The 12,317-nt window shown below is 45.8% G+C and overlaps 1 protein-coding gene across 4 annotated transcripts in view; it reads right to left on the bottom strand.

The window, feature by feature from the left end:
• Positions 1-9,101, bottom strand: part of RFX1 (regulatory factor X1) — a 66,088-nt gene extending 56,987 nt beyond the window's left edge. For 2 of the 4 annotated variants that reach the window (XM_073622756.1, XM_073622759.1), the window contains exon 1: positions 8,786-9,100. The gene's annotated coding sequence lies outside the window, so the exon portion shown is untranslated. Of the gene's footprint in view, positions 1-8,785 lie in introns of all 4 variants that reach the window. The other 2 variants (XM_073622757.1, XM_073622758.1) reach the window with 2 other exon arrangements.
• Between the last annotated feature and the right edge of the window lie 3,216 nt (positions 9,102-12,317).

The following is a 12,317-nucleotide window of genomic DNA, read 5'->3' as shown; positions in this document are numbered from 1 at the left end:
TGTGTCTATGGGAATGTTTGACCATTCTTCCAGAAGCGCATTTGTGAGTTTAGGCACTGATGTTGGACAAGAAGGCCTGGCTCACAGACTGTGCTCTAATTCATCCCAAAGGTGTTCTATCCAGCTGAGGTCAGGACTCTGTGCAGGACAGTCAAGCTCCTCCACCCCAAACTTGCTCATCCTTGTCTTTATGGACCTTGCTTTGTGCACTGGTGCGCAGTCATGTCTGAACAGGAAGGGACCATCCCCAAACTGTTCCCACAAAGTTGGGAGCATGAAATTGTCCAAAATGTCTTGCTATGCTGACACCTTAAGAGTTCCCTTCACTGGAACTAAGGGGCCAACCCCTGAAAGACAACCCCACACCATAATCCCCCCTCCACCAAATGATTTGGACCAGTGCACACATGCACACAGCTAGGTTTCTTCTTTTGCCTCCATCAATACAGTACACGGAGTGAGTGTTGTCCTGGCAGGGCAGGAAGTGTGTGCATGGCAGGATCATCAGGTCAAAATAAAGGGAAAAGAAAGAAAAAAAAAACTAAAAAAAAATATTTTTGTTTTTGGGTTTCAACAGACATTGAAGGGTAAGTTTAGTTTTCTTTACAAAAAAATAAAAAGGTGAATGTCATGGCCACCGCTCTGGACCCCGTTGCACATAGCGGTACTGACGCTCCGTTCCGCCGGTGTAGTGGTCTCTACACCAAAGTAAGGCTCCTTTCACACTTGTACTACTCCAAAGTTGTGCCGATTTTGGAGTGCAACTTTAATGCAACTTTGGATGGGTGCACCTTGGGTATGACTTTGGCTTTGACCAATGATAATGGACAACTGTTGAACAATTGTTGCATTGTATAACATTCAGGTACAACTTTCCTGCAACTTTTGAGGGTTAACATTGAAGTCTATGGCCCTCAAGTTGCATGAAAGTCGGACCAAAGTAGTGCATGAACTACTTTGAAGTGGCTGCAACTTTAGGTTGCACATATATGAATGGTTATGGTTAAGTTGCACATATATGAATGGTTGAAAAACATGGGGAACGACTTGTCATGCAACTTTGGTTGCATGAGAAATTACAAGTGTGAACGAAGCCTTAGTATCAAACATAATGCAAATGCCCATTGGTCAGTGCAGCCCTGTGATCATGCTGACCAATGAAACGCGCCTCTGAGGCTTCATCTTCTGGTAAGGTGCCCCAGAAGAAAGAATTGCTCCTCATTGGTCAGCATGATCACGTCATGGTGAGCATTATGATGGCTACTCTGTATTGCGTTGTATAGACTGCTACTGCGGCAGGGTCCGAAGGGGTGGGCGGGATATTTAAAGTTCGTACATTTTTTAAATAAACTTTTAAGGTTTGATTTACACCGATGCGATTTCAGATGCGACTTGGGTCACACTGAAAATTTGGGATGAGCCCTCTGCACACTGCTATACACCCTTTCTAGCAAACTTTGCACAAAAACAGGGATTTTTGGTTCACACATATTGCAATACATGTTTAAGCTGGCCAACTGCGTCAAAGTAATCCCCTCTCTGGCCAGTCCCTACTCTGCTCTGCATAATGCAAATGATCCAGTGGGTATAGTGACAATATGGGGCAAAGAGACGCAACTTGGAAGGAGAGCTACAAGGTTCAGGCCGCACTGAATCACATGACAATGGAAATAACATTGCTTCCAATGGTGCCTGTTCACATCAATGCAGCACAGCTGCAGTGCTACTTTGGTTCAATTTACAATGTGATTTGGCCCCATAGATTATGCAAACCACATCCAAAATGCAACAAAAGTAGCATCAAAGTTGCACTACATAAATCGCACTGCAAATCGAATCAAAATCGCATCTCAGTTGTATGAACCAAACCTATGTGAACTTACCCTTCAACTTAAAGCAAAGCTTAAAGTGAAACTTTAGACAGAAAATTAAGTCCTGCTAGATGACTTCAGGCTGGCCCCTTTTGTAGGTGTATGTAAAACATAAAAAAAGAAGTATCTATACTGTTTACACTCCAGTAATACACTGTCTCACCCTGCTCCGCACATGCTCAGTTGCTCTCCATTTTTAGGCACTGCTGACTTTGTAGAGGCCGATCTGCTGACAGCCTTCAATCGAAATTAAACCCTCCTATCCTTTACAGCTGAGGAAGCTGCTTCTCTTTGATCTGCAACCGCCACGGTGCTGCACATGTGATCAGTTATGCCACCAGCCATTTGATGATTTATTGAGATAACAAACAAATGTGACAGTTACCAATCCTGGCACTGCAGGAATGTAACTGTTTTTCATAAACGGTTAAGGGCGATTCACAATGACCCGCAGCAAAATCGCAGAGCAGCCAGAGCGGTTCAGCGCTCCGGACGCTTTTTAATGCCAGTTGGGGGCAGTGTGGTGCACGATTCAGCTCACCGTCTCTTTTTTCTTTGTTGTTGTTTGTTTTTAGTTTTAACCACTTCAATACCGGGCACTTTCACCCCCTTTCTGCCCAGGCCAATTTTCATCTTTCAGCACTGTCACGCTTTGAATGAAAATTGCGCGGTCATCCAACACTGTACCCAAATACAATTTTTATCCTTTTTTTTCACACAAATAGAGCTTTCTTTTGGTGGTATTTAATCACCGCTGGGTTTTTTTATTTTTTTGCTAAATAAACGAAAAAAGGCCAAACATTTTGGAAAAGAAATGCTGTTTTTTTGTTTCCATTATAAAACTTAGTCTATAGGAAAGTTATGGAGCCCACAAACTATGGGATATACATCTAAAAATTGATTAGTCCTGATGTACTGATGTCCTATCTCATTGCTTGAGGCCTGAAAATGCCTGGACAGTACAAATATATCCCAAATGACCTTTTTGGGAAGTAAACAGTCCAAGGTATTTAGTAGGAGGCATGGTGCCTTTTTTGAAGTTGTAATTTTTTGTCACAATTTTTTGGAATATAAAGAAAAAAAAATGCAGCTGGTCACGGCACACTGCTCTGAAGAAACGGCATGCACAGCAGCTCCTTCAAAGCGCATGCGTCAGTGACGAAACTGGCTGCTAGGACAGTAAATATCTCCTAAACGGTGCATGTTTAGGAGATATTTACACTACCTATAGGTAAACCTGATTCATGAACTTTGAGCTGGGCACATACAGTGGGGACGGAAAGTATTCAGAACCCCTTACATTTTTCACTCTTTGTTATATTGCAGCCATTTGCTAAAATCATTTAAGTTCATTTTTTTTCCTCATTAATGTACACACAGCACCCCATATTGACAGAAAAACACAGAATTGTTGACTTTTTGCAGATTTATTAAAAAAGAAAAACTGAAATATCACATGGTCCTAAGTATTCAGACCTTTTGCTCAGTATTTAGTAGAAGCACCCTTTTGTCTTTTTGGGAAAGATGCAACAAGTTTTTCACACCTGGATTTGGGGATCCTCTGCCATTCCTCCTTGCAGATCCTCTCCAGTTCTGTTAGGTTGGATGGTAAACGTTGGTGGACAGCCATTTTTAGGTCTCTCCAGAGATGCTCAATTGGGCCATTCAAGAACAGTCACGGAGTTGTTGTGAAGCCACTCCTTTGTTATTTTAGCTCTGTGTTTAGGGTCATTGTCTTGTTGGAAGGTAAACCTTCGGCCCAGTCTGAGGTCCTGAGCACTCTGGAGAAGGTTTTCGTCCAGGATATCCCTGTACTTGGCCGCATTCATTTTTCCCGCGAGTGCAACCAGTCGTCCTGTCCCTGCATCTGAAAAACACCCCCACAGCATGATGCTGCCACCACCATGCTTCACTGTTGGGACTGTATTGGACAGGTTATTAGCAGTGCCTGGTTTTCTCCACACATACCACTTAGAATTAAGGCCAAAAAGTTCTATCTTGGTCTCATCAGACCAGAGAATCTTATTTCTCACCATCTTGGAGTCCTTCAGGTGTTTTTTTAGCAAACTCCATGCGGGCTTTCATGTGTCTTGCACTGAGGAGAGGCTTCCGTCGGGCCACTCTGCCATAAAGCCCCGACTGGAGGAGGGCTGCAGTGATGGTTGACTTTCTACAACTTCCTTCCATCTCTCGACTGCATCTCTGGAGCTCAGCCACAGTGATCTTTGGGTTCTTCTTTACCTCTCTCACCAAGGCTCTTCTCCCCCGATAGCTCAGTTTGGCCAGATGGCCAGCTCTAGGAAGGGTTCTGGATGTCCCAAACGTCTTCTATTTAAGGATTATGGAGGCCACTGTGCTCTTAGAAACCTTAAGTGCAGCAGAAATTTTTTGTAACCTTGGCCAGATCTGTGCCTTGCCACAATTCTGTCTCTGAGCTCTTCAGGCAGTTTCTTTGACCTCATGATTCTCATTTGCTCTGACATGCACTGTGAGCTGTAAGGTCTTATATAGACAGGTGTGTGTCTTTCCTACTCAAGTCCAATCAGTATAATCAAACACAGCTGGACTCAAATGAAGGTGTAGAACCATCTCAAGGATGATCAGAAGAAATTGACAGCACCTAAGTCAACCACTTGTCGCCCGCCATATAGCAGAATGACGGCGGCAAAGTGGTTTCAATATCCTGACTGGACGTCATATGACGTCCTCAGGATATTAAGCCGCTGCGCGCCCCCAGGGGCACGCGTCGCGGCGATCGTTGTTGCAGTGTGTCAGTCTGACACACCGCAACTCTGATCTAGGTAAAGAGTCTCTGATGGACTCTATACCACGTGATCAGCCGTGTCCAATCACGGCTGATCACGATGTAAATAGGAAGAGTCGGTGATTGGCTTTTCCTCACTCGCGTCTGATAGACGCGAGTAGAGGAGAGCGAATCGGCTGCTCTCCTGACAGGGGGGGGTCTGTGCTGACTGATTATCAGCACAGCCCCCCCTCAGATCCCGCCCAGGACCACCATCATGCCGCCCAGGACCACCAGGATGGCCATCCACACTGATCCATCAGGTATGCCCCACTAGACCCCCAGGGAAATACTATTCTGTGCTCAGGCAGCTGCCAATCAATGCCCAGGCAGCTGCCAATCAGTGCCCACTCATAATGCCTACCACTGCCAGTGCCACCAGGGATGCCTATTAGTGCCTCATATCAGTGTCACGTATCAATGCCCATCAGTGCCCATCAGTGCCGCCTATCAGTGCCACCCATAAGTACCCATCTTTGCAGCCTTTCAGTGCCCAGTGTCGCCTATCAGTGCCCACCAGTGCCACCTATCAATGCCCATCAGTGCTGCATATCAGTGCCACCCATCAGTGCCGCCTACCAGTGCCCATCAGTGACGCAAATCAGTGACCATCGTCAGTGCCCGCTCATTGGTGCCACCTCATCGGTGCCGCCTTATCAGTGCCTGTCAGTGCCCCCTTATCAGTGCCCATCAGTGAAAGAGAAAACGTACTTATTTACAAAATTTTACAACAGAAACAAAAGCAAAACTTTTATTTTTTTCAAAATTTACTGTCTTTTTTTATTTGTTTAGCAAAAAATAAAAACCCCAGAGGTGATCAAATACCACCAAAAGAAAGCTCTATTTGTGGGAACAAAATGATAAAAATGTAGTTTAGGTACAGTGTAGTATGACCGCGCAATTGTCATTCAAACTGCGACAGCACTGAAAGCTGAAAATTGGTCTGGGCAGGAAGGTGTATAAGTGCCTGGTATTGAAGTGGTTAAATATATGAGTGTCACAGCAAAGGGTCTGAATACTTAGGACCATGTGATATTTCAGTTTTTCTTTTTTAATAAATCTGCAAAAATGTCAACAATTCTGTGTTTTTCTGTCAATATGGGGTGCTGTGTGTACATTAATGAGGAAAAAAAATGAACTTAAATAATTTTAGCAAATGGCTGCAATATAACAAAGAGTGAAAAATGTAAGGGGGTCTGAATACTTTCCGTCCCCACTGTATATCTGTAGTGTTTTGTTATCTTTCCTCAAAGCACTAAGTCCCGTGTATTTGTGCTTCTTGGTTCTTCTGTTATCAGCATAATAACTTCTGACAAGTTCTCCAAAAAGGGAGATAAAAGCAGCCTGGAATGTGTGTCCTGGGAGGGTGCTATAAATAGATTAGCAGAGATCTTGCCTGGTAAAAGAACAGCACTGAAAGCATTTCCTTCTTTTGCCAATGTGGGGGGGGGGCGCCAATCAGATATCACACAGAGTCAGAACGACACTTCTACTGCTGAATGAGTAAGTGAAAATGATGTAAGAATTCTAAAGAATATATAGAGCTGAAGGCAGCAGATATACATGTAAAACTTATGTAGGGAGATTTGTTTCTTTCCTGTGTATCATCTGAGGCTGTTCACTTCACTGGGTATATGTGAGGGTTTACATCCACTTTAACCGCTTGCCGACCAGCCCCCGTCATTATACTGCGGCAGGTCGGCACATTCCTGCGAGCCGTCGTAGCTATATGTTGGCTCCTTTAAGCAGGATAGCAGGTGCGCACCCGCTGCACTCGGGGGGTGCCGATGCTCGTGACCGATGGTCGCGATGACCGCCGGCCATGAGCGATCGCGGGCACAAGAGGCAGAACAGGGGCGTGTGTGTGGGGTGTGTAAACACACAAATCCCTGTTTTGTCCTGTGAGGAGAGACAGATTGTGAGTTCCTAATAGCTAGGAACCACGATCTGTCACTTCCTCTAGGTCAGTCCCCTCCCCCTACAGTTAGAACCCACATAGGCAACCCCTTGATCGCCCCCTAGTGTTTAACCCCTTCCCTGCCAGTGACATTTTTACAGTAATCAGTGCATTTTTATAGCACCGATCGCTATATAAATGCCAATGGTCCCAAAAATGTGTCAAAAGTGTCCAATGTGTCCGCCATAACGTCGCAGTCCCGATAAAAATCGCAGATCACCGCCATTACTAGTAAAAAAAAAAAAAAAAATAATAATAATAAAAATGCTATATCATTATATAAATATATATAAATCTATGCCCTATTTTGTAGACACTATAACTTTTGCGCAAAACCAATCAATATACGCCAAAAATATGTAGAAGAGAGTGCAGTACGCACCCGGCTATGAAGCCGTAAGCTGTCACAGCCAGGTGCCCACACTTGCAATGCCGGCGCCGCGGAGAGGCGAGGGAGAGGGGCTTCGGGCGGCCACAACGCTGGACCGTGGAAAAGGTGAGTGTCTGTTTATTAAAAGTCAGCAGCTACACATTTTGTAGCTGCTGACTTTTAATAAACTTACAAACGAGTGGACCTCCGCTTTAAGAAATGTAAAAAAAAAATTTTTGAAACAAGTAAATATGATTTACTTTCCTATCTATTTACTAATGTTAGCAACATAAGGAGATTAAAAATAGTCAATGTGGTATGAGAGAGTAAAGTTCCACTTTAAAGAACTTCAATCTCTCAAACAACATTAAAAAATTGTAATCCTAATTGTAATTGCTAACATTAGTAAATAGATAAGAAGGTATGTCATACTTACTTGTGTAAGGCTGGGTTCACACGTGTGCGGTGCGAACTGAAGCTCCGTTTTCCCAGCTAATTGACAAAGTCGTTGCTCAGAGTTTCATGTCAGTTTTTGATCGGGATCAGGTCAGGTTTAGATTTTATCCTGTTCACAACGGAATGCATCTGCGAATCAGATGTGTTCCCATAGAAGATAATGTGCTTGCAATTCGCACCGCAATGCGTTTCTTTGGGCACTGCGGAGTGTAAATGCAACGTGCATATGTGAACCAACCTCATTCAAATGAACGCATTTTAAAATGCCATACCCGCATCCAATTTGCATAGGTGTGAACTTTTCTTTTTTCCATTTCTTTAGTTACTTCCTGGTTTCTGGCCTAGGCCAAAATGATGTCATACATCCCAGGAGTGTTCAGGAGGGGAGGGGGTGGGTGGGGGGGCTTTCTCATCTAAGCATACCCTGTCTGCATGCCTGATCTAAGGGCAGATGGATTCCAGGAAGTAAATGCTACATTTATCATCTGCCCTTACTCAAGATGGCCAGAAATGTTGAGAGGGGGTGTATTTCAAAGTGATTTCTCAACAAAATAAAGCATGGAGACCTGAATGGATGGGGGAGATTGCTTTGAATGTAAAAAAGTAATTAAATCGCGTTTTTAGATTGTGGTGCTCAGATGCCGTGGAGTTCTGCTTTAATATAAAAGAACAAGTTGATGCATAAAACGCTTTGTGAATTGAAAGCGATCTCCGATCGATTGTAAAGATCAGCGAACAGAAGGTAATGAAGGGAAGCATCTAATCAATGAGCCCCAATGTGTTCTATTCGCAGCCTTTGCCCTGATCTCTGGCAATGGATGGTCAGGCTGGAAGTTGTGTGTTGATCACGTGGCCTCTGGCCCCGCCCCCTCAGCACAGTCCTGTCTATACTTAGTAAAGTGACTGGTCAGCTTTCAGTCACGTGTCTAAGCCCAAAGGGCGTGTACTGAGGTCCCCTGTCATTGGCTGTCGCTGCACGTTCTTACATAACTCCACAACAGTCACGAGTTCCAGCTATAAAAGTCACTTCCTATACAGTCACACTCCGCACTGTGATGGTTTCGTCCAACGCCCCCTACTTTCCGCTCCTGCCTGGTTAAGACCCGCCTGCCCTGAAGGCCTCGGCCAATCCACAACCGCAGCAAGGAGGGCCACGCCCACCTCTTCTCAGGTCTCCATGGCGACGCGCGGCCTTGCGCCTCTCCCGCTCGCAGCAGGCGCCGCCATTTTAGAAAAGGGGAGGGGCGACAGCACCGTTTTGACGTCGTCATAACGACCGAATGCCGCCCGCTTCCCCCAGTGTAGTCGGCGCGGTTCGGGGCACTTACCTGGCAGCGCTTCCCACCTTGCGGCGGCGCCGTGTCCGCTCAGTCAGCGCGATGTTGGGGCTTCACTCCGAGGCTGGACAGCTGCGTGTGCCCGAGGTGGGGAGACACCGGCCCCGCCCTGCCGGCGGGAAAAAATGCCGCCCGGTGCGGCGGGGGACCGGGCCCGGTGGCGCCGGGGGTTGTTGTTGTTGATTCCTGTTGCCGGGGTTCTTGTCGCCACGACTACCGTGGCTATGGCCGCTCCGTCCCTCACCCGGGCAACTGTTGCTAACGTCCCTCCCCCCTCTTCCTTGTCGTCAACGCAGGCAAAGCGATACAGGCGCCGGATTGGCTGAGGCCCGCGTCAGTCAAATCTCTCGGGGCGTGGATTAGGAAGAGCGAACGTCACTTAGTGGGCGGGGAGCTCTTGGGCTAGGCGTGCTATGATTGGCATAGCGCCTGTCAGTTAGCTGTAGGACGCAAATGATTGGATGGATGTAGCATGGGCCCCAGTCCCGAGTGTCTGTATAGCAACGGTTGCCAACCCTACAGGGTTGTTGATAGGCCTGTGCTGGATTCCTGTCACTATGTGACTGGGCGAGTACAGCGGCCTGGCCCTGAGAGCAGTGCGCAGGCGTGAGAAGCAGGAGCTCCTGGGAGTTGTAGTTGTTTACACTGTCCACGTAGTCTGCTTGAAGTCTGTAGTCCTTCTACATTCATGTGACTGTCTGAAGAAAGAACAGTGTTTGTTGCCACGAGCAACGGGGTCTGCTGCTGCAGGCTTTCATATTCTTTATCCTAGAAGTTTTAACACAAATCTTTTTTTTCTTAATTATTATTACTATCAATATTTAATAAACTTTGTTTTTACCTCAGAGTTAAGCATGAATAATGGGCTTAGAATGATTGCTCTCAATCCAGCAGCCAGCTTGAAATCTGTAAAAGATGTAGAGCGAATTGCTGGTCCTGTGTGTGGGCACCCCCGACTCGTGCATTCATGGGGGGGGGGGGCCTCTAAATGTTTCTGGGGGGATGATGATTAAGCCCATCAATTTAACCGTTTAAAAAACATTCCGACCACGTGTCAGGACTGTAAGGTCTCCTTTACTCCTTTACACTTGCTTCAAAATGTGGCATTGGTCGCGCTTTAACCAGTTCTGGACCGTCCACTGCATATATATATATATATACTGCTGCAAGGTGGCCCGGCTGCGCAAAATCACGTACAGGTACCTGATTTCGTGCACGAGATCCAGGGGATGTGCCGCCAGATGCGTTGCTCCCGCTGTGATTGGACACAGCGGGAGCCAATTGGCAGGTCCGGCAGCCGCGATGGCCGCCGGGACCTGCCGATCGCTCCATGGGAATGACAGGACGGCGGTCTGCTGATGTAAACAAAGCAGACCGTCGTTCTGTCAGGAACAGAGAGATCTGTGCTTCCTGCTAATCAGGAACAGGTCTCTCTGTTCCTGTGTTCCGTCAGATTAGGCGACCCGTCAGATTTTGTAACGGAAGTGAGGTTTCTTCGCGGCCATCTTGGTACACCCCGCACTCGGCCGCACTAAGCCTACAGGCTGAAGTCGCCAAGCGGACATCTTTCTACACCCACCTGGGTCTTGCATTTCAAATGTATATTTTTTACCAGTAAACTAATCTTGTATAGTGAAATACAGGATTTAGAAATTTGTCTGACTGTTTTGATGTTGAATTTTAAAAAGCAGCGGTGTTCTGTCGGATTAGCAAAACAAAGGTAATAAGCTGGGGATCTGCTGAACAAGGGTAGTAATAAGCTGGGAATTTGCTGAATGAGTGTACCAATAAGCAGGGGATCTGCTGAACAAGGGTACCAATAAGCAGGGGATCTGCTGAACAAGGGTACCAATAAGCTGGGGATCTGCTGAACAAGGGTACTACTAAGCTGGGGATCTGCTGAACAAGGGTACCAATAAGCTGGGGATCTGCTGAACAAAGGTACCAATAAGCTGGCAATCTGCTGAACGAAGGTACCAATAAGCAGGGGATCTGTTGAATGAGGGTACCAATAAGTTGGAAATCTGCTGAACGAGGGTACCAATAAGCTGGGGATCTGCTGAACAAGGGTAGTAATAAGCTGGGAATCTGCTGAATGAGGGTACCAATAAGCTGGGAATCTGCTGAACAAGGGTAGTAATAAGCTGGGAATCTGCTGAACTAGGGTAGCAATAAGCTGGGGATTTGCTGAACGAGAGTACTAAAGAGCTGGGGGGCATTACTGAGTTGGGGGTATTAGTAAACTGGGGTTCTATTGAGCCCCCTTGAAACAAATAGAAACTCAACACACACAGAGCATTTGCCAAGCTTCATTAAAGCTTAAAAAAAAAGCATCACAGAAGCATTAAAAGCATTAAAAAAGCATGTTGAAATGGTAGGTGCTTTAAAGTGGTTGTAAACCCTTACATATATCCAGTGAAGTGACTAGACTCAGGTTATATAGATATAGAGAGATGAACCAAATCCTCCTACATAAGTTGTACCTGTTTATCTGCAGTGTTCTCTTCTCTACATCCGTTTAAAGTCCAGAATTTATACAGCTTGTTTGAGCTGTCAGAAAAAAAGGGGACGGAGAGCTGAAATTACACTGACATTACAGTGCTCAGCGAGGAGAGCTGATTGGAGGGAAGGGACACACCCCCTCCGCAGAGCACACAGAAAACAGCTGAGGCTGTCAGTCAGCTGGAGGTCTCTCTCCTGTCACTTTTTTTCTCTTGGTGTCAGGAAAACTTGTCAGAAGTGATTCATACAGATAGCAGAGGAGCAAAGCAGCAGACAGGAAGGACACTTAGTGCTCTGGACTGAGACAAGTACACACTATAGAGGGATATGGTTTGTTCATATTTCGTGTCAGAAGTTTACAGCCACTTTAATGTGTGTTTTGGCCGGTTCACACTAGATGCGGTGCAAATTCGCTGAAAATCGGCACCGCATCAAAATCGCAACATGCTCAAGCAAACTGATTGCGGAATGTATGTTAACAACACCCCGCAATCAGTTTGCAAAACGCAGCGCGATTTGCAGAATCGGATCGCATGGGTGTTTACAAAAAAAGGGTCCTGCACGAGTTTGGTCCGAATGCGATGTGAATTCAGCCATACTGTTTGTATGGCTGAATTCGCATCGCACAGACATTACGTGTGATGTGCACAGGAATGCGGTGCGAATCACATTCGATGTTTGGCATCCCACTAGTGTGAACCGGCCCTTAAGGACGAAGCAAGTGTAAACAAGCCCTAACTGTCACATTGATTGTGCTCTCAACTAAACTGTCAAACCATCAAATTGTTGCTGTCATAACTGATCACGTGTGCAGCATTATGGGAGATCGAGAGGAAGGTTTAATTACACTTTAAAGAGGATGTTCAGTCATTTTTCATCTTTCCATCTATTAATTCTTCTGCCCTTCTTGTTTTAACTTTGGATAGTAAAACATTTTTTTCCTGCCAGTAAATACCTTATAAAGCCCACTTCCTGTTTCTTGTCTGGTAAAAAGCCTAGGCTTATGACATCATGCACAGCT

The sequence above is a fragment of the Aquarana catesbeiana genome, linkage group LG03 (assembly GCF_042186555.1).
Source record: "Aquarana catesbeiana isolate 2022-GZ linkage group LG03, ASM4218655v1, whole genome shotgun sequence".
Taxonomy (NCBI): Eukaryota; Metazoa; Chordata; class Amphibia; order Anura; family Ranidae; genus Aquarana; species Aquarana catesbeiana.
This window is presented reverse-complemented; position numbering and strand designations above follow the sequence as displayed.